A 20,337-nucleotide genomic window follows, 5' to 3' on the forward strand; every position below is an offset into this window, starting at 1 on the left:
ACCACCGCGCTCCCCACCCCCTCCGCCAGCGCTCCCCTCACCCCCGCTCCCGCCGCCGCCATTGCCTCACTCCCTCAATCTCCCTCCTCTGCTCTCCCTGCCTCCAGCACCGCCATCACACCCGCCCCCGCCCCCGACGCCGCCTTCGACGTACTCCCTCAAACTCCCTCCTCGGCTCTCCCCCCCTCGGCCGCCAGCACCGCGCTCCCCATCCCCGCCTCCAGCACCGCCATCTCCCCCGCAACCGTCCCCGCCATCGCCATACTCCCTCAATCTCCCGCCTCTGCTCTCCCGGCTTCCGCCGTCAGCACCGCCCTCACGCCCTCCCCCCGCCCGCCCCCGCCGCCGCCGCCATCGAACCCCGTGCCCCAGCGCCCACCGTCAGAGCCCCCATTGTCGCCACCGCCATCGCCGACCTGTCGCCATCCACGCGGTTGCCATCGCCTACCTCGCCACCCACCCCTGCCTCCTCCGCGGACCCCGCCGCCCCCGCCGCGGCCGCCATCGCTGCTCGCGATCAGCCCCCGCTTCTGCCGCCGCCGCCGCCGCCGCCGCCGCCATCACCGCGCTCCCCACGCCCTCCGCCAGCGTTCCCCTCACCGCAGCACCCGCCCCCGCCGCCGCCATCGCCGTACTCCGTCAAACTCCCTGCTCTGCTCTACCCCCCTCGGCCGCCAGCACCGCGCTCCCCATTCCCGCCGCAAGTGCTGCCCTCTCCCCCACCCCCGCCCCCGCCGCCGCCGCCGCCGCCGCCGCCCGCTCCGCCGCCGCGGGGGTCCTCCCACAACTCCCAGGCCCAGGGTTGCCTGCTGGTGCAAGCCCCCACCAGCCTTGGGGGTGCGGTTGGGGGTAAACCTGGTGGCGGTAGGGGGGCGGTGTGTATGCCGGTCTGGGTCCGGGGAGTCCCAGGACGCCAGAGTTCCACGACTTCTGGCACCCTCAGGGAAGCGGCAGTGTCCCACGGAGCCTCGGGTGGCGCGAAGGGGCCTGGCTGCCGGCCAGGAGTAGCCCGCCGCCCACGCCAGGGGCATTCGGAGGAGGCGGGGAGCCGGACTGAGCGGGGACGCGGTGCTGGCAGAGCCGGCCAGCGTGTCGATGCTCGCCACCGGAGCTGAGCATCTGCATGGCGCGCGTTCACGAGGCAGGCCGGGTGCAGGCTCTTGGGGCGCGGGGAGCCGTGTCCCAGCGTCTACGGCCATACCACCCTGAACGCGCCCCATCTCCTCTGATCTGGGGAGTTAAGCAGGGAGGGGCCTGGTTAGTACTTGGATGGGAGACCGCCTGGGAATACCTGTAGGCTTTTGCTCGCCTCTCCTTTGGCGCCGCCGCCCCGGCGTGGCTCCCTCCGAACCCCTGCCGCCCCTTGCCTCTCTGCAGCCGCCCGGCCAGCCGAAGGTCCCCCTGGCCAGAGGAGGGTCAGCCGCCCGGCACTACAAGCTCGCATCCCCGGTCGCACACCAGGACCGTCGGCCAGGGCTCCCCCCCACTCCCTCTTCTTAGTGCTCTTGGCCGAGGCAGGCCGTCAGCCTGCCGCAGTTAGCCGCGTCTCGCTCGCCGCCGCCTCCCCGCCGTCGCAGGGCTCCCTCTCGCTCCCCGACACTGCCGCTGCCGCAACCCCCAACGCCCAAGCCCAGGGCTGCCTGCCGGCGGAGGCATCCATCAGGCTCTCTCCATCCCAGGACGTGCCGGTCCTTTGCACCTCGGCCCGAGCCCAGGGGACGCCCTTCCCTGCCCCTGCCCCTGGGACCCGACACACAGGATCGGCGTGTCCTGGGGCAAACGGGACGCCCACCCGCCCCGCCCCACCGGAGTCTTCTGTCTCCGCTGGCAGGCACCTCGCCCCACACCCCCGCGCGTCCCCTCCCGTCTCCCACAAGAGCCAGGAGCCCTCCCTTCCCGCCAGCCACGGTGTCCCCGACACACAGGGCACAAAGAGTCGGGACAAACCAGGGGACGGCGGGAGCAGCACCCCAACGCACAACGCGCCATCGACTCCAGGGAAGACCACCACAAGGGAAGAGCAGGCACGCAGGCACACAACCCTCACAACAAGGGTGCCTGGGGGCTGCCACTCTCCTCCCTCGGGCAGGTCCCTGGGCGGGGCTCAGAGCCCACTGGCCCTCCGGAGACCCTGGCGGCCCGCCCCGGGGGCTTCAATGGTGACTGCCAACGCCAGGGCAATGCCTCCTTAGCGGAGCCCAGCCCCGGGCACGACCGCACTCCGTTGGAGAAGCTGCCACTTCAACACAGCCTCAGTGCGTCTGTCCCAGTCCGTGTGCCCGCCTGTGCGTCCCTCCCACCCTCCCCCACCCCATGTCTGTCTGGCTCCGTGACATGCCAGTTGGGCTCTGGCTCTGGCTCAGGAGCTCTCTCCGCGCGTGCCAGCCCCCTCGCTCTCTGTCTCTGGCCATGTCTCTCTGTATGTCTAGATACATACATGTACGTGTATATACGTGTATATTTCCATCTCGCTCCCTCTTACTCCTCCTCCCGTTCTGTCTGTCTGTCCCTGTCCTGCGGGGACTCTAGTCCCTCTGCCCGCACAAAGACGCAGGAGTTGGCGAGGCCAAGAAGGAACACCAACAGAGCCAAGGATAGGGGGCTCATAGCACCATGTCTCACGGGCGGCTGGCTTGGAGACACGGCAAAGCCGGAGCCGCCCGATCCCCTACCTGCCGGCCGGCCGATTCTCAGCCAACCAACAGACCCCACAACCTACCGACCCACCAAGCCGGCCAACTGCATTCCGCGCCCCTCTGCAATTTGCATTCCTCCGCAGCCCCTCCGGTGGCCAATGGCCAACTGGCAACAGCTGATGGCCAAGCGGTCACAGCTGATGACCATGGAGCCCCCACGCAGCACCCCTCCGCGCGAGGCCCAGAGCCTGGAAACTGCTCTCTGCGAGTCTGTCCCCACAGTCCCCGTCTGTCTCTCTCCGCTTCTCTCTTGCTCCATCTCTGGCCTTCTCTCATCCTCTCTCTCACCTCCCTGGGTCAGGAGAGGTGACGCGTAGCCAGTGAAGCGACCGGAGATCGGGCGGGCCGCCGGTCCGGTCGCTGACGAGGGGCGAGGGCCCAGACAGAAGGCTGTGTGACGAAGGGTGGCGGCAGGCTGGAGGTGCTGCCCCCTGGTGGCGGGTGGCTCTCCCTGGCTTTGGGCCAGTGGGTGGAGCCGGCCAGGGCCATGGCCTGGGTTGCACGTCCCTAGGGTGGAGGGGCCTGAGAGGACCCTGCGACCCCCTCGGTGGCCCTGAGAGGTGGGGACAGCACAGCAGCAAGGGGGGTGTGCGGTTGTGGGGCTGGGGGGGGGATGAGAGGGGTTGGGGTAGGGGGGGCGTGGTAAAAGCCGTTCGGGGCCTGGGGAATCCCAGGACGCCAGGGCGCCCAGACATATGTCACAGTCAGGGAAGTGACAGAGGCCCGTGGAGCCACTGGGGGGCGCGAAGGGGCCTCGCTGCGGGCCAGGAGTAGCCCGTCGCCCACATCAGCGGCGTCCGGAGGAGGCGGAGAGCGGGCGGGCGGCGCTCAGGCAGACATGCTCGCCACCCGAGCGGCCCAGCAGCATGGCGCGCGCTCAGCAGGCAGGTCGGGAGCAGGCTCTTGCAGTGCCGGGAGCCGGGTCCCAGCGCCTAAGGCCATACCACCATGAACGCGCCAGATCTCCTCTGATCTCGGAAGCTAAGCAGGGTCGGGCCTGGTTAGTACTTGGATGGGAGACCGCCTGGGAATACCTGTAGGCTTTTGCTCGCCTCTCCTTTTCGCCGCCGCCCCCCCCCCCCGCATGGCTCCCTCCGAACCCCTGCCGCCCCTTGCCCCTCTGCAGCCGCCCAGCCAGCCGAAGGTCCCCCTGGCCAGAGGAGGGTCAGCCGCCCGGCACTACAAGCTCGCATGCCCGGTCGCACATCAGGCCCGTCGGCCAGGGCTAACCCCCACACCCTCTTCTTAGTCCTCTTCAGTCCCGCAGGTCGTCATCCCGAACCCTTCGCCGACCCGCGGTCGCCCCACCGCCGCCAGCGCTGCCCTCGCCCCCGCCGCCACCGCCAAATCCGCAGCCATCACCGCGCTCCCCACACCCCCCGCCGGCGCTGCCCTCACCCCTGCCCCCGCCCTCGCCGCCGCCATCGCTGTACTCCTTCAAACTCCCGCCTCTGCTCTCCCCTCTTCGGCCGCCAGCACCTCCCTCTTCCCCGCTACCGCCGCCGCCCGCGCCATCGCCTCCCCGCGCTCAGCGCTCGCCGACACAGCCCCCAACGCTGCCGCCGCCTCCATCGCCGACCTCGCAACCCTCCCGCGCCGCCGCTGCCGCCTCCGCCGCCATCGCTGCTCGCGATCAGCCCACGCTTCTGCCGCCGCCGCCACCACCGCGCTCCCCACCCCCTCCGCCAGCGCTCCCCTCACCCCCGCTCCCGCCGCCGCCATTGCCTCACTCCCTCAATCTCCCTCCTCTGCTCTCCCTGCCTCCAGCACCGCCATCACACCCGCCCCCGCCCCCGACGCCGCCTTCGACGTACTCCCTCAAACTCCCTCCTCGGCTCTCCCCCCCTCGGCCGCCAGCACCGCGCTCCCCATCCCCGCCTCCAGCACCGCCATCTCCCCCGCAACCGTCCCCGCCATCGCCATACTCCCTCAATCTCCCGCCTCTGCTCTCCCGGCTTCCGCCGTCAGCACCGCCCTCACGCCCTCCCCCCGCCCGCCCCCGCCGCCGCCGCCATCGAACCCCGTGCCCCAGCGCCCACCGTCAGAGCCCCCATTGTCGCCACCGCCATCGCCGACCTGTCGCCATCCACGCGGTTGCCATCGCCTACCTCGCCACCCACCCCTGCCTCCTCCGCGGACCCCGCCGCCCCCGCCGCGGCCGCCATCGCTGCTCGCGATCAGCCCCCGCTTCTGCCGCCGCCGCCGCCGCCGCCGCCGCCGCCGCCGCCGCCGCCATCACCGCGCTCCCCACGCCCTCCGCCAGCGTTCCCCTCACCCCAGCACCCGCCCCCGCCGCCGCCATCGCCGTACTCCGTCAAACTCCCTGCTCTGCTCTACCCCCCTCGGCCGCCAGCACCGCGCTCCCCATTCCCGCCGCAAGTGCTGCCCTCTCCCCCACCCCCGCCCCCGCCGCCGCCGCCGCCGCCGCCGCCCGCTCCGCCGCCGCGGGGGTCCTCCCACAACTCCCAGGCCCAGGGTTGCCTGCTGGTGCAAGCCCCCACCAGCCTTGGGGGTGCGGTTGGGGGTAAACCTGGTGGCGGTAGGGGGGCGGTGTGTATGCCGGTCTGGGTCCGGGGAGTCCCAGGATGCCAGAGTTCCACGACTTCTGGCACCCTCAGGGAAGCGGCAGTGTCCCACGGAGCCTCGGGTGGCGCGAAGGGGCCTGGCTGCCGGCCAGGAGTAGCCCGCCGCCCACGCCAGGGGCATTCGGAGGAGGCGGGGAGCCGGACTGAGCGGGGACGCGGTGCTGGCAGAGCCGGCCAGCGTGTCGATGCTCGCCACCGGAGCTGAGCATCTGCATGGCGCGCGTTCACGAGGCAGGCCGGGTGCAGGCTCTTGGGGCGCGGGGAGCCGTGTCCCAGCGTCTACGGCCATACCACCCTGAACGCGCCCCATCTCCTCTGATCTGGGGAGTTAAGCAGGGAGGGGCCTGGTTAGTACTTGGATGGGAGACCGCCTGGGAATACCTGTAGGCTTTTGCTCGCCTCTCCTTTGGCGCCGCCGCCCCGGCGTGGCTCCCTCCGAACCCCTGCCGCCCCTTGCCTCTCTGCAGCCGCCCGGCCAGCCGAAGGTCCCCCTGGCCAGAGGAGGGTCAGCCGCCCGGCACTACAAGCTCGCATCCCCGGTCGCACACCAGGACCGTCGGCCAGGGCTCCCCCCCACTCCCTCTTCTTAGTGCTCTTGGCCGAGGCAGGCCGTCAGCCTGCCGCAGTTAGCCGCGTCTCGCTCGCCGCCGCCTCCCCGCCGTCGCAGGGCTCCCTCTCGCTCCCCGACACTGCCGCTGCCGCAACCCCCAACGCCCAAGCCCAGGGCTGCCTGCCGGCGGAGGCATCCATCAGGCTCTCTCCATCCCAGGACGTGCCGGTCCTTTGCACCTCGGCCCGAGCCCAGGGGACGCCCTTCCCTGCCCCTGCCCCTGGGACCCGACACACAGGATCGGCGTGTCCTCGGGCAAACGGGACGCCCACCCGCCCCGCCCCACCGGAGTCTTCTGTCTCCGCTGGCAGGCACCTCGCCCCACACCCCCGCGCGTCCCCTCCCGTCTCCCACAAGAGCCAGGAGCCCTCCCTTCCCGCCAGCCACGGTGTCCCCGACACACAGGGCACAAAGAGTCGGGACAAACCAGGGGACGGCGGGAGCAGCACCCCAACGCACAACGCGCCATCGACTCCAGGGAAGACCACCACAAGGGAAGAGCAGGCACGCAGGCACACAACCCTCACAACAAGGGTGCCTGGGGGCTGCCACTCTCCTCCCTCGGGCAGGTCCCTGGGCGGGGCTCAGAGCCCACTGGCCCTCCGCAGACCCTGGCGGCCCGCCCCGGGGGCTTCAATGGTGACTGCCAACGCCAGGGCAATGCCTCCTTAGCGGAGCCCAGCCCCGGGCACGACCGCACTCCGTTGGAGAAGCTGCCACTTCAACACAGCCTCAGTGCGTCTGTCCCAGTCCGTGTGCCCGCCTGTGCGTCCCTCCCACCCTCCCCCACCCCATGTCTGTCTGGCTCCGTGACATGCCAGTTGGGCTCTGGCTCTGGCTCAGGAGCTCTCTCCGCGCGTGCCAGCCCCCTCGCTCTCTGTCTCTGGCCATGTCTCTCTGTATGTCTAGATACATACATGTACGTGTATATACGTGTATATTTCCATCTCGCTCCCTCTTACTCCTCCTCCCGTTCTGTCTGTCTGTCCCTGTCCTGCGGGGACTCTAGTCCCTCTGCCCGCACAAAGACGCAGGAGTTGGCGAGGCCAAGAAGGAACACCAACAGAGCCAAGGATAGGGGGCTCATAGCACCATGTCTCACGGGCGGCTGGCTTGGAGACACGGCAAGCCGGAGCCGCCCGATCCCCTACCTGCCGGCCGGCCGATTCTCAGCCAACCAACAGACCCCCCAACCTACCGACCCACCAAGCCGGCCAACTGCATTCCGCGCCCCTCTGCAATTTGCATTCCTCCGCAGCCCCTCCGGTGGCCAATGGCCAACTGGCAACAGCTGATGGCCAAGCGGTCACAGCTGATGACCATGGAGCCCCCACGCAGCACCCCTCCGCGCGAGGCCCAGAGCCTGGAAACTGCTCTCTGCGAGTCTGTCCCCACAGTCCCCGTCTGTCTCTCTCCGCTTCTCTCTTGCTCCGTCTCTGGCCTTCTCTCATCCTCTCTCTCACCTCCCTGGGTCAGGAGAGGTGACGCGTAGCCAGTGAAGCGACCGGAGATCGGGCGGGCCGCCGGTCCGGTCGCTGACGAGGGGCGAGGGCCCAGACAGAAGGCTGTGTGACGAAGGGTGGCGGCAGGCTGGAGGTGCTGCCCCCTGGTGGCGGGTGGCTCTCCCTGGCTTTGGGCCAGTGGGTGGAGCCGGCCAGGGCCATGGCCTGGGTTGCACGTCCCTAGGGTGGAGGGGCCTGAGAGGACCCTGCGACCCCCTCGGTGGCCCTGAGAGGTGGGGACAGCACAGCAGCAAGGGGGGTGTGCGGTTGTGGGGCTGGGGGGGGGATGAGAGGGGTTGGGGTGGGGGGGCGTGGTAAAAGCCGTTCGGGGCCTGGGGAATCCCAGGACGCCAGGGCGCCCAGACATATGTCACAGTCAGGGAAGTGACAGAGGCCCGTGGAGCCACTGGGGGGCGCGAAGGGGCCTCGCTGCGGGCCAGGAGTAGCCCGTCGCCCACATCAGCGGCGTCCGGAGGAGGCGGAGAGCGGGCGGGCGGCGCTCAGGCAGACATGCTCGCCACCCGAGCGGCCCAGCAGCATGGCGCGCGCTCAGCAGGCAGGTCGGGAGCAGGCTCTTGCAGTGCCGGGAGCCGGGTCCCAGCGCCTAAGGCCATACCACCGTGAACGCGCCAGATCTCCTCTGATCTCGGAAGCTAAGCAGGGTCGGGCCTGGTTAGTACTTGGATGGGAGACCGCCTGGGAATACCTGTAGGCTTTTGCTCGCCTCTCCTTTTCGCCGCGGCCCCCCGCCCCCCCCCCCCCGCATGGCTCCCCCGAACCCCTGCCTCCCCTTGCCCCTCTGCAGCCGCCCAGCCAGCCGAAGGTCCCCCTGGCCAGAGGAGTGTCAGCCGCCCGGCACTACAAGCTCGCATCCCCGGTCGCACACCAGGCCCGTCGGCCAGGGCTAACCCCCACACCCTCTTCTTAGTCCTCTTCAGTCCCGCAGGCCGTCATCCCGAACCCTTCGCCGACCCGAGGTCGCCCCACCGCTGCCAGCGCTGCCCTCGCCCCCGCCGCCACCGCCAAATCCGCAGCCATCACCGCGCTCCCCACACCCCCCGCCGGCGCTGCCCTCACCCCTGCCCCCGCCCTCGCCGCCGCCATCGCTGTACTCCTTCAAACTCCCGCCTCTGCTCTCCCCTCTTCGGCCGCCAGCACCTCCCTCTTCCCCGCTACCGCCGCCGCCCGCGCCATCGCCTCCCCGCGCTCAGCGCTCGCCGACACAGCCCCCAACGCTGCCGCCGCCTCCATCGCCGACCTCGCAACCCTCCCGCGCCGCCGCTGCCGCCTCCGCCGCCATCGCTGCTCGCGATCAGCCCACGCTTCTGCCGTCGCCGCCACCACCGCGCTCCCCACCCCCTCCGCCAGCGCTCCCCTCACCCCCGCTCCCGCCGCCGCCATTGCCTCACTCCCTCAATCTCCCTCCTCTGCTCTCCCTGCCTCCAGCACCGCCATCACACCCGCCCCCGCCCCCGACGCCGCCTTCGACGTACTCCCTCAAACTCCCTCCTCGGCTCTCCCCCCCTCGGCCGCCAGCACCGCGCTCCCCATCCCCGCCTCCAGCACCGCCATCTCCCCCGCAACCGTCCCCGCCATCGCCATACTCCCTCAATCTCCCGCCTCTGCTCTCCCGGCTTCCGCCGTCAGCACCGCCCTCACGCCCTCCCCCCGCCCGCCCCCGCCGCCGCCGCCATCGAACCCCGTGCCCCAGCGCCCACCGTCAGAGCCCCCATTGTCGCCACCGCCATCGCCGACCTGTCGCCATCCACGCGGTTGCCATCGCCTACCTCGCCACCCACCCCTGCCTCCTCCGCGGACCCCGCCGCCCCCGCCGCGGCCGCCATCGCTGCTCGCGATCAGCCCCCGCTTCTGCCGCCGCCGCCGCCGCCGCCGCCGCCGCCATCACCGCGCTCCCCACGCCCTCCGCCAGCGTTCCCCTCACCGCAGCACCCGCCCCCGCCGCCGCCATCGCCGTACTCCGTCAAACTCCCTGCTCTGCTCTACCCCCCTCGGCCGCCAGCACCGCGCTCCCCATTCCCGCCGCAAGTGCTGCCCTCTCCCCCACCCCCGCCCCCGCCGCCGCCGCCGCCGCCGCCGCCGCCCGCTCCGCCGCCGCGGGGGTCCTCCCACAACTCCCAGGCCCAGGGTTGCCTGCTGGTGCAAGCCCCCACCAGCCTTGGGGGTGCGGTTGGGGGTAAACCTGGTGGCGGTAGGGGGGCGGTGTGTATGCCGGTCTGGGTCCGGGGAGTCCCAGGACGCCAGAGTTCCACGACTTCTGGCACCCTCAGGGAAGCGGCAGTGTCCCACGGAGCCTCGGGTGGCGCGAAGGGGCCTGGCTGCCGGCCAGGAGTAGCCCGCCGCCCACGCCAGGGGCATTCGGAGGAGGCGGGGAGCCGGACTGAGCGGGGACGCGGTGCTGGCAGAGCCGGCCAGCGTGTCGATGCTCGCCACCGGAGCTGAGCATCTGCATGGCGCGCGTTCACGAGGCAGGCCGGGTGCAGGCTCTTGGGGCGCGGGGAGCCGTGTCCCAGCGTCTACGGCCATACCACCCTGAACGCGCCCCATCTCCTCTGATCTGGGGAGTTAAGCAGGGAGGGGCCTGGTTAGTACTTGGATGGGAGACCGCCTGGGAATACCTGTAGGCTTTTGCTCGCCTCTCGTTTGGCGCCGCCGCCCCGGCGTGGCTCCCTCCGAACCCCTGCCGCCCCTTGCCTCTCTGCAGCCGCCCGGCCAGCCGAAGGTCCCCCTGGCCAGAGGAGGGTCAGCCGCCCGGCACTACAAGCTCGCATCCCCGGTCGCACACCAGGACCGTCGGCCAGGGCTCCCCCCCACTCCCTCTTCTTAGTGCTCTTGGCCGAGGCAGGCCGTCAGCCTGCCGCAGTTAGCCGCGTCTCGCTCGCCGCCGCCTCCCCGCCGTCGCAGGGCTCCCTCTCGCTCCCCGACACTGCCGCTGCCGCAACCCCCAACGCCCAAGCCCAGGGCTGCCTGCCGGCGGAGGCATCCATCAGGCTCTCTCCATCCCAGGACGTGCCGGTCCTTTGCACCTCGGCCCGAGCCCAGGGGACGCCCTTCCCTGCCCCTGCCCCTGGGACCCGACACACAGGATCGGCGTGTCCTCGGGCAAACGGGACGCCCACCCGCCCCGCCCCACCGGAGTCTTCTGTCTCCGCTGGCAGGCACCTCGCCCCACACCCCCGCGCGTCCCCTCCCGTCTCCCACAAGAGCCAGGAGCCCTCCCTTCCCGCCAGCCACGGTGTCCCCGACACACAGGGCACAAAGAGTCGGGACAAACCAGGGGACGGCGGGAGCAGCACCCCAACGCACAACGCGCCATCGACTCCAGGGAAGACCACCACAAGGGAAGAGCAGGCACGCAGGCACACAACCCTCACAACAAGGGTGCCTGGGGGCTGCCACTCTCCTCCCTCGGGCAGGTCCCTGGGCGGGGCTCAGAGCCCACTGGCCCTCCGGAGACCCTGGCGGCCCGCCCCGGGGGCTTCAATGGTGACTGCCAACGCCAGGGCAATGCCTCCTTAGCGGAGCCCAGCCCCGGGCACGACCGCACTCCGTTGGAGAAGCTGCCACTTCAACACAGCCTCAGTGCGTCTGTCCCAGTCCGTGTGCCCGCCTGTGCGTCCCTCCCACCCTCCCCCACCCCATGTCTGTCTGGCTCCGTGACATGCCAGTTGGGCTCTGGCTCTGGCTCAGGAGCTCTCTCCGCGCGTGCCAGCCCCCTCGCTCTCTGTCTCTGGCCATGTCTCTCTGTATGTCTAGATACATACATGTACGTGTATATACGTGTATATTTCCATCTCGCTCCCTCTTACTCCTCCTCCCGTTCTGTCTGTCTGTCCCTGTCCTGCGGGGACTCTAGTCCCTCTGCCCGCACAAAGACGCAGGAGTTGGCGAGGCCAAGAAGGAACACCAACAGAGCCAAGGATAGGGGGCTCATAGCACCATGTCTCACGGGCGGCTGGCTTGGAGACACGGCAAAGCCGGAGCCGCCCGATCCCCTACCTGCCGGCCGGCCGATTCTCAGCCAACCAACAGACCCCACAACCTACCGACCCACCAAGCCGGCCAACTGCATTCCGCGCCCCTCTGCAATTTGCATTCCTCCGCAGCCCCTCCGGTGGCCAATGGCCAACTGGCAACAGCTGATGGCCAAGCGGTCACAGCTGATGACCATGGAGCCCCCACGCAGCACCCCTCCGCGCGAGGCCCAGAGCCTGGAAACTGCTCTCTGCGAGTCTGTCCCCACAGTCCCCGTCTGTCTCTCTCCGCTTCTCTCTTGCTCCATCTCTGGCCTTCTCTCATCCTCTCTCTCACCTCCCTGGGTCAGGAGAGGTGACGCGTAGCCAGTGAAGCGACCGGAGATCGGGCGGGCCGCCGGTCCGGTCGCTGACGAGGGGCGAGGGCCCAGACAGAAGGCTGTGTGACGAAGGGTGGCGGCAGGCTGGAGGTGCTGCCCCCTGGTGGCGGGTGGCTCTCCCTGGCTTTGGGCCAGTGGGTGGAGCCGGCCAGGGCCATGGCCTGGGTTGCACGTCCCTAGGGTGGAGGGGCCTGAGAGGACCCTGCGACCCCCTCGGTGGCCCTGAGAGGTGGGGACAGCACAGCAGCAAGGGGGGTGTGCGGTTGTGGGGCTGGGGGGGGGATGAGAGGGGTTGGGGTAGGGGGGGCGTGGTAAAAGCCGTTCGGGGCCTGGGGAATCCCAGGACGCCAGGGCGCCCAGACATATGTCACAGTCAGGGAAGTGACAGAGGCCCGTGGAGCCACTGGGGGGCGCGAAGGGGCCTCGCTGCGGGCCAGGAGTAGCCCGTCGCCCACATCAGCGGCGTCCGGAGGAGGCGGAGAGCGGGCGGGCGGCGCTCAGGCAGACATGCTCGCCACCCGAGCGGCCCAGCAGCATGGCGCGCGCTCAGCAGGCAGGTCGGGAGCAGGCTCTTGCAGTGCCGGGAGCCGGGTCCCAGCGCCTAAGGCCATACCACCGTGAACGCGCCAGATCTCCTCTGATCTCGGAAGCTAAGCAGGGTCGGGCCTGGTTAGTACTTGGATGGGAGACCGCCTGGGAATACCTGTAGGCTTTTGCTCGCCTCTCCTTTTCGCCGCCGCCCCCCCCCCCCCCGCATGGCTCCCTCCGAACCCCTGCCGCCCCTTGCCCCTCTGCAGCCGCCCAGCCAGCCGAAGGTCCCCCTGGCCAGAGGAGGGTCAGCCGCCCGGCACTACAAGCTCGCATGCCCGGTCGCACATCAGGCCCGTCGGCCAGGGCTAACCCCCACACCCTCTTCTTAGTCCTCTTCAGTCCCGCAGGCCGTCATCCCGAACCCTTCGCCGACCCGCGGTCGCCCCACCGCCGCCAGCGCTGCCCTCGCCCCCGCCGCCACCGCCAAATCCGCAGCCATCACCGCGCTCCCCACACCCCCCGCCGGCGCTGCCCTCACCCCTGCCCCCGCCCTCGCCGCCGCCATCGCTGTACTCCTTCAAACTCCCGCCTCTGCTCTCCCCTCTTCGGCCGCCAGCACCTCCCTCTTCCCCGCTACCGCCGCCGCCCGCGCCATCGCCTCCCCGCGCTCAGCGCTCGCCGACACAGCCCCCAACGCTGCCGCCGCCTCCATCGCCGACCTCGCAACCCTCCCGCGCCGCCGCTGCCGCCTCCGCCGCCATCGCTGCTCGCGATCAGCCCACGCTTCTGCCGCCGCCGCCACCACCGCGCTCCCCACCCCCTCCGCCAGCGCTCCCCTCACCCCCGCTCCCGCCGCCGCCATTGCCTCACTCCCTCAATCTCCCTCCTCTGCTCTCCCTGCCTCCAGCACCGCCATCACACCCGCCCCCGCCCCCGACGCCGCCTTCGACGTACTCCCTCAAACTCCCTCCTCGGCTCTCCCCCCCTCGGCCGCCAGCACCGCGCTCCCCATCCCCGCCTCCAGCACCGCCATCTCCCCCGCAACCGTCCCCGCCATCGCCATACTCCCTCAATCTCCCGCCTCTGCTCTCCCGGCTTCCGCCGTCAGCACCGCCCTCACGCCCTCCCCCCGCCCGCCCCCGCCGCCGCCGCCATCGAACCCCGTGCCCCAGCGCCCACCGTCAGAGCCCCCATTGTCGCCACCGCCATCGCCGACCTGTCGCCATCCACGCGGTTGCCATCGCCTACCTCGCCACCCACCCCTGCCTCCTCCGCGGACCCCGCCGCCCCCGCCGCGGCCGCCATCGCTGCTCGCGATCAGCCCCCGCTTCTGCCGCCGCCGCCGCCGCCGCCGCCGCCGCCGCCATCACCGCGCTCCCCACGCCCTCCGCCAGCGTTCCCCTCACCCCAGCACCCGCCCCCGCCGCCGCCATCGCCGTACTCCGTCAAACTCCCTGCTCTGCTCTACCCCCCTCGGCCGCCAGCACCGCGCTCCCCATTCCCGCCGCAAGTGCTGCCCTCTCCCCCACCCCCGCCCCCGCCGCCGCCGCCGCCGCCGCCGCCCGCTCCGCCGCCGCGGGGGTCCTCCCACAACTCCCAGGCCCAGGGTTGCCTGCTGGTGCAAGCCCCCACCAGCCTTGGGGGTGCGGTTGGGGGTAAACCTGGTGGCGGTAGGGGGGCGGTGTGTATGCCGGTCTGGGTCCGGGGAGTCCCAGGATGCCAGAGTTCCACGACTTCTGGCACCCTCAGGGAAGCGGCAGTGTCCCACGGAGCCTCGGGTGGCGCGAAGGGGCCTGGCTGCCGGCCAGGAGTAGCCCGCCGCCCACGCCAGGGGCATTCGGAGGAGGCGGGGAGCCGGACTGAGCGGGGACGCGGTGCTGGCAGAGCCGGCCAGCGTGTCGATGCTCGCCACCGGAGCTGAGCATCTGCATGGCGCGCGTTCACGAGGCAGGCCGGGTGCAGGCTCTTGGGGCGCGGGGAGCCGTGTCCCAGCGTCTACGGCCATACCACCCTGAACGCGCCCCATCTCCTCTGATCTGGGGAGTTAAGCAGGGAGGGGCCTGGTTAGTACTTGGATGGGAGACCGCCTGGGAATACCTGTAGGCTTTTGCTCGCCTCTCCTTTGGCGCCGCCGCCCCGGCGTGGCTCCCTCCGAACCCCTGCCGCCCCTTGCCTCTCTGCAGCCGCCCGGCCAGCCGAAGGTCCCCCTGGCCAGAGGAGGGTCAGCCGCCCGGCACTACAAGCTCGCATCCCCGGTCGCACACCAGGACCGTCGGCCAGGGCTCCCCCCCACTCCCTCTTCTTAGTGCTCTTGGCCGAGGCAGGCCGTCAGCCTGCCGCAGTTAGCCGCGTCTCGCTCGCCGCCGCCTCCCCGCCGTCGCAGGGCTCCCTCTCGCTCCCCGACACTGCCGCTGCCGCAACCCCCAACGCCCAAGCCCAGGGCTGCCTGCCGGCGGAGGCATCCATCAGGCTCTCTCCATCCCAGGACGTGCCGGTCCTTTGCACCTCGGCCCGAGCCCAGGGGACGCCCTTCCCTGCCCCTGCCCCTGGGACCCGACACACAGGATCGGCGTGTCCTCGGGCAAACGGGACGCCCACCCGCCCCGCCCCACCGGAGTCTTCTGTCTCCGCTGGCAGGCACCTCGCCCCACACCCCCGCGCGTCCCCTCCCGTCTCCCACAAGAGCCAGGAGCCCTCCCTTCCCGCCAGCCACGGTGTCCCCGACACACAGGGCACAAAGAGTCGGGACAAACCAGGGGACGGCGGGAGCAGCACCCCAACGCACAACGCGCCATCGACTCCAGGGAAGACCACCACAAGGGAAGAGCAGGCACGCAGGCACACAACCCTCACAACAAGGGTGCCTGGGGGCTGCCACTCTCCTCCCTCGGGCAGGTCCCTGGGCGGGGCTCAGAGCCCACTGGCCCTCCGCAGACCCTGGCGGCCCGCCCCGGGGGCTTCAATGGTGACTGCCAACGCCAGGGCAATGCCTCCTGAGCGGAGCCCAGCCCCGGGCACGACCGCACTCCGTTGGAGAAGCTGCCACTTCAACACAGCCTCAGTGCGTCTGTCCCAGTCCGTGTGCCCGCCTGTGCGTCCCTCCCACCCTCCCCCACCCCATGTCTGTCTGGCTCCGTGACATGCCAGTTGGGCTCTGGCTCTGGCTCAGGAGCTCTCTCCGCGCGTGCCAGCCCCCTCGCTCTCTGTCTCTGGCCATGTCTCTCTGTATGTCTAGATACATACATGTACGTGTATATACGTGTATATTTCCATCTCGCTCCCTCTTACTCCTCCTCCCGTTCTGTCTGTCTGTCCCTGTCCTGCGGGGACTCTAGTCCCTCTGCCCGCACAAAGACGCAGGAGTTGGCGAGGCCAAGAAGGAACACCAACAGAGCCAAGGATAGGGGGCTCATAGCACCATGTCTCACGGGCGGCTGGCTTGGAGACACGGCAAAGCCGGAGCCGCCCGATCCCCTACCTGCCGGCCGGCCGATTCTCAGCCAACCAACAGACCCCACAACCTACCGACCCACCAAGCCGGCCAACTGCATTCCGCGCCCCTCTGCAATTTGCATTCCTCCGCAGCCCCTCCGGTGGCCAATGGCCAACTGGCAACAGCTGATGGCCAAGCGGTCACAGCTGATGACCATGGAGCCCCCACGCAGCACCCCTCCGCGCGAGGCCCAGAGCCTGGAAACTGCTCTCTGCGAGTCTGTCCCCACAGTCCCCGTCTGTCTCTCTCCGCTTCTCTCTTGCTCCGTCTCTGGCCTTCTCTCATCCTCTCTCTCACCTCCCTGGGTCAGGAGAGGTGACGCGTAGCCAGTGAAGCGACCGGAGATCGGGCGGGCCGCCGGTCCGGTCGCTGACGAGGGGCGAGGGCCCAGACAGAAGGCTGTGTGACGAAGGGTGGCGGCAGGCTGGAGGTGCTGCCCCCTGGTGGCGGGTGGCTCTCCCTGGCTTTGGGCCAGTGGGTGGAGCCGGCCAGGGCCATGGCCTGGGTTGCACGTCCCTAGGGTGGAGGGGCCTGAGAGGACCCTGCGACCCCCTCGGTGGCCCTGAGAGGTGGGGACAGCACAGCAGCAAGGGGGCTGTGCGGTTGTGGGGCTGGGGGGGGGATGAGAGGGGTTGGGGTAGGGGGGGCGTGGTAAAAGCCGTTCGGGGCCTGGGGAATCCCAGGACGCCAGGGCGCCCAGACATATGTCACAGTCAGGGAAGTGACAGAGGCCCGTGGAGCCACTGGGGGGCGCGAAGGGGCCTCGCTGCGGGCCAGGAGTAGCCCGTCGCCCACATCAGCGGCGTCCGGAGGAGGCGGAGAGCGGGCGGGCGGCGCTCAGGCAGACATGCTCGCCACCCGAGCGGCCCAGCAGCATGGCGCGCGCTCAGCAGGCAGGTCGGGAGCAGGCTCTTGCAGTGCCGGGAGCCGGGTCCCAGCGCCTAAGGCCATACCACCGTGAACGCGCCAGATCTCCTCTGATCTCGGAAGCTAAGCAGGGTCGGGCCTGGTTAGTACTTGGATGGGAGACCGCCTGGGAATACCTGTAGGCTTTTGCTCGCCTCTCCTTTTTGCCGCCGCCCCCCCCCCCGCATGGCTCCCTCCCTCCCCTTGCCCCTCTGCAGCCGCCCAGCCAGCCGAAGGTCCCCCTGGCCAGAGGAGGGTCAGCCGCCCGGCACTACAAGCTCGCATCCCCGGTCGCACACCAGGCCCGTCGGCCAGGGCTAACCCCCACACCCTCTTCTTAGTCCTCTTCAGTCCCGCAGGCCGTCATCCCGAACCCTTCGCCGACCCGCGGTCGCCCCACCGCCGCCAGCGCTGCCCTCGCCCCCGCCGCCACCGCCAAATCCGCAGCCATCACCGCGCTCCCCACACCCCCCGCCGGCGCTGCCCTCACCCCTGCCCCCGCCCTCGCCGCCGCCATCGCTGTACTCCTTCAAACTCCCGCCTCTGCTCTCCCCTCTTCGGCCGCCAGCACCTCCCTCTTCCCCTCTACCGCCGCTGCCCGCGCCATCGCCTCCCCGCGCTCAGCGCTCGCCGACACAGCCCCCAACGCTGCCGCCGCCTCCATCGCCGACCTCGCAACCCTCCCGCGCCGCCGCTGCCGCCTCCGCCGCCATCGCTGCTCGCGATCAGCCCACGCTTCTGCCGTCGCCGCCACCACCGCGCTCCCCACCCCCTCCGCCAGCGCTCCCCTCACCCCCGCTCCCGCCGCCGCCATTGCCTCACTCCCTCAATCTCCCTCCTCTGCTCTCCCTGCCTCCAGCACCGCCATCACACCCGCCCCCGCCCCCGACGCCGCCTTCGACGTACTCCCTCAAACTCCCTCCTCGGCTCTCCCCCCCTCGGCCGCCAGCACCGCGCTCCCCATCCCCGCCTCCAGCACCGCCATCTCCCCCGCAACCGTCCCCGCCATCGCCATACTCCCTCAATCTCCCGCCTCTGCTCTCCCGGCTTCCGCCGTCAGCACCGCCCTCACGCCCTCCCCCCGCCCGCCCCCGCCGCCGCCGCCATCGAACCCCGTGCCCCAGCGCCCACCGTCAGAGCCCCCATTGTCGCCACCGCCATCGCCGACCTGTCGCCATCCACGCGGTTGCCATCGCCTACCTCGCCACCCACCCCTGCCTCCTCCGCGGACCCCGCCGCCCCCGCCGCGGCCGCCATCGCTGCTCGCGATCAGCCCCCGCTTCTGCCGCCGCCGCCGCCGCCGCCGCCGCCATCACCGCGCTCCCCACGCCCTCCGCCAGCGTTCCCCTCACCGCAGCACCCGCCCCCGCCGCCGCCATCGCCGTACTCCGTCAAACTCCCTGCTCTGCTCTACCCCCCTCGGCCGCCAGCACCGCGCTCCCCATTCCCGCCGCAAGTGCTGCCCTCTCCCCCACCCCCGCCCCCGCCGCCGCCGCCGCCGCCGCCGCCCGCTCCGCCGCCGCGGGGGTCCTCCCACAACTCCCAGGCCCAGGGTTGCCTGCTGGTGCAAGCCCCCACCAGCCTTGGGGGTGCGGTTGGGGGTAAACCTGGTGGCGGTAGGGGGGCGGTGTGTATGCCGGTCTGGGTCCGGGGAGTCCCAGGACGCCAGAGTTCCACGACTTCTGGCACCCTCAGGGAAGCGGCAGTGTCCCACGGAGCCTCGGGTGGCGCGAAGGGGCCTGGCTGCCGGCCAGGAGTAGCCCGCCGCCCACGCCAGGGGCATTCGGAGGAGGCGGGGAGCCGGACTGAGCGGGGACGCGGTGCTGGCAGAGCCGGCCAGCGTGTCGATGCTCGCCACCGGAGCTGAGCATCTGCATGGCGCGCGTTCACGAGGCAGGCCGGGTGCAGGCTCTTGGGGCGCGGGGAGCCGTGTCCCAGCGTCTACGGCCATACCACCCTGAACGCGCCCCATCTCCTCTGATCTGGGGAGTTAAGCAGGGAGGGGCCTGGTTAGTACTTGGATGGGAGACCGCCTGGGAATACCTGTAGGCTTTTGCTCGCCTCTCCTTTGGCGCCGCCGCCCCGGCGTGGCTCCCTCCGAACCCCTGCCGCCCCTTGCCTCTCTGCAGCCGCCCGGCCAGCCGAAGGTCCCCCTGGCCAGAGGAGGGTCAGCCGCCCGGCACTACAAGCTCGCATCCCCGGTCGCACACCAGGACCGTCGGCCAGGGCTCCCCCCCACTCCCTCTTCTTAGTGCTCTTGGCCGAGGCAGGCCGTCAGCCTGCCGCAGTTAGCCGCGTCTCGCTCGCCGCCGCCTCCCCGCCGTCGCAGGGCTCCCTCTCGCTCCCCGACACTGCCGCTGCCGCAACCCCCAACGCCCAAGCCCAGGGCTGCCTGCCGGCGGAGGCATCCATCAGGCTCTCTCCATCCCAGGACGTGCCGGTCCTTTGCACCTCGGCCCGAGCCCAGGGGACGCCCTTCCCTGCCCCTGCCCCTGGGACCCGACACACAGGATCGGCGTGTCCTGGGGCAAACGGGACGCCCACCCGCCCCGCCCCACCGGAGTCTTCTGTCTCCGCTGGCAGGCACCTCGCCCCACACCCCCGCGCGTCCCCTCCCGTCTCCCACAAGAGCCAGGAGCCCTCCCTTCCCGCCAGCCACGGTGTCCCCGACACACAGGGCACAAAGAGTCGGGACAAACCAGGGGACGGCGGGAGCAGCACCCCAACGCACAACGCGCCATCGACTCCAGGGAAGACCACCACAAGGGAAGAGCAGGCACGCAGGCACACAACCCTCACAACAAGGGTGCCTGGGGGCTGCCACTCTCCTCCCTCGGGCAGGTCCCTGGGCGGGGCTCAGAGCCCACTGGCCCTCCGGAGACCCTGGCGGCCCGCCCCGGGGGCTTCAATGGTGACTGCCAACGCCAGGGCAATGCCTCCTTAGCGGAGCCCAGCCCCGGGCACGACCGCACTCCGTTGGAGAAGCTGCCACTTCAACACAGCCTCAGTGCGTCTGTCCCAGTCCGTGTGCCCGCCTGTGCGTCCCTCCCACCCTCCCCCACCCCATGTCTGTCTGGCTCCGTGACATGCCAGTTGGGCTCTGGCTCTGGCTCAGGAGCTCTCTCCGCGCGTGCCAGCCCCCTCGCTCTCTGTCTCTGGCCATGTCTCTCTGTATGTCTAGATACATACATGTACGTGTATATACGTGTATATTTCCATCTCGCTCCCTCTTACTCCTCCTCCCGTTCTGTCTGTCTGTCCCTGTCCTGCGGGGACTCTAGTCCCTCTGCCCGCACAAAGACGCAGGAGTTGGCGAGGCCAAGAAGGAACACCAACAGAGCCAAGGATAGGGGGCTCATAGCACCATGTCTCACGGGCGGCTGGCTTGGAGACACGGCAAAGCCGGAGCCGCCCGATCCCCTACCTGCCGGCCGGCCGATTCTCAGCCAACCAACAGACCCCACAACCTACCGACCCACCAAGCCGGCCAACTGCATTCCGCGCCCCTCTGCAATTTGCATTCCTCCGCAGCCCCTCCGGTGGCCAATGGCCAACTGGCAACAGCTGATGGCCAAGCGGTCACAGCTGATGACCATGGAGCCCCCACGCAGCACCCCTCCGCGCGAGGCCCAGAGCCTGGAA

General features: G+C 70.6%; 9 pseudogenes; all 9 read left to right on the forward strand.

Annotated features, from left to right (window-relative positions):
• Positions 1 to 1,187: 1,187 nt before the first annotated feature.
• Positions 1,188 to 1,307, forward strand: LOC148757709 (5S ribosomal RNA; annotated as a pseudogene).
• A 2,319-nt stretch (positions 1,308 to 3,626) lies between these two features.
• LOC148757710 (5S ribosomal RNA) lies at positions 3,627 to 3,746 on the forward strand (annotated as a pseudogene).
• Positions 3,747 to 5,558: 1,812 nt separating this feature from the next.
• Positions 5,559 to 5,678, forward strand: LOC148757711 (5S ribosomal RNA; annotated as a pseudogene).
• Positions 5,679 to 7,995: 2,317 nt separating this feature from the next.
• Positions 7,996 to 8,115, forward strand: LOC148757712 (5S ribosomal RNA; annotated as a pseudogene).
• Positions 8,116 to 9,925: 1,810 nt separating this feature from the next.
• LOC148757713 (5S ribosomal RNA) lies at positions 9,926 to 10,045 on the forward strand (annotated as a pseudogene).
• Positions 10,046 to 12,364: 2,319 nt separating this feature from the next.
• Positions 12,365 to 12,484, forward strand: LOC148757714 (5S ribosomal RNA; annotated as a pseudogene).
• Positions 12,485 to 14,289: 1,805 nt separating this feature from the next.
• On the forward strand, positions 14,290 to 14,409 carry LOC148757715 (5S ribosomal RNA; annotated as a pseudogene).
• Positions 14,410 to 16,728: 2,319 nt separating this feature from the next.
• LOC148757716 (5S ribosomal RNA) lies at positions 16,729 to 16,848 on the forward strand (annotated as a pseudogene).
• A 1,786-nt stretch (positions 16,849 to 18,634) lies between these two features.
• On the forward strand, positions 18,635 to 18,754 carry LOC148757717 (5S ribosomal RNA; annotated as a pseudogene).
• Positions 18,755 to 20,337: the final 1,583 nt, after the last annotated feature.

This window comes from Rhinolophus sinicus, chromosome 7 (genome assembly GCF_057876585.1).
Source record: "Rhinolophus sinicus isolate RSI-liver-muscle chromosome 7, RSI-T2T, whole genome shotgun sequence".
NCBI lineage: Eukaryota > Metazoa > Chordata > Mammalia > Chiroptera > Rhinolophidae > Rhinolophus > Rhinolophus sinicus.